The sequence below is a fragment of the Drosophila novamexicana genome, unplaced genomic scaffold, assembly GCF_003285875.2.
Source record: "Drosophila novamexicana strain 15010-1031.04,08,12 unplaced genomic scaffold, DnovRS2.1 tig00000932-arrow-arrow-pilon, whole genome shotgun sequence".
NCBI lineage: Eukaryota > Metazoa > Arthropoda > Insecta > Diptera > Drosophilidae > Drosophila > Drosophila novamexicana.
In genome coordinates, this window is record NW_020824832.1 from 2,485,856 (window position 1) to 2,486,713 (window position 858).

The window sequence follows — 858 nt, forward strand, 5'->3', positions numbered from 1 at the left end:
TTGTTGTCGGGTGCGGGTGTGTGTTTGTTGTTTGTGTCGTTGTCGTTGTCGTTGTCCTCTCTCTCCCAGTGTGTGTGTGTGTGTGTGTGTGTGCGTGAGAGCGAGCGAGAGCGCATTAGCTGCATATACAGATGTGCATGCACGTGTAAATGTGTGTGTGTGTGTGCGTCTGAGAGCGAGTGCAAAGTGCACAAAAGTTTTGCCAAGCAAAAATGGCGACAACAGCAGCGACAACAACACGACAACGTGCAATAGCAGCAGCCGCAGCCGCAGCCGCAGCAGAAGCAGACGTCGCCGTCGCCGTTGCCGTTGCCTCCGCAACAAATTTTGTGTCGTGCGATTTTATAACCGTTTTCAAAAGCGGCGGCGTTGCTGCTTCTGCCTGTCGCACAAAACGGACGCGGACGGACAACAACAACAATAGCAACACGCAACGTGCAACAAAAGCGACAGCAACAAAGCGAATAATAACAATAATAATAATAATATTAACACTAATGAGAATATCAATAAAAATATTATAGAAAAAAACACGCTGCAAAAAAACTGCATCAAATAAATGAGGCAAACATTTACTTTAATCCAAATATGCAGCAAACAAAGCGTTAAAGTGTGTGTGTGTGTGTGTGTGTGTGTGTGTGTGTGTGTGTGTGTGTGTGTGTGAGTGTGAGTGTGCGTGTGTGTGGGTGCTAAACAGTTGCTTTTTTAGGCAGCACTTGGCCAGCAAAGAACAAAACATTGAACTCGTTTTTGGCGCTCCGTTTTCTAACACGCATCTAATAAACGCAACAACAACAACAATTTTACAGTTAACCCACAACAACAACAACAACAACAACAACGACAACAAGAAAGCGC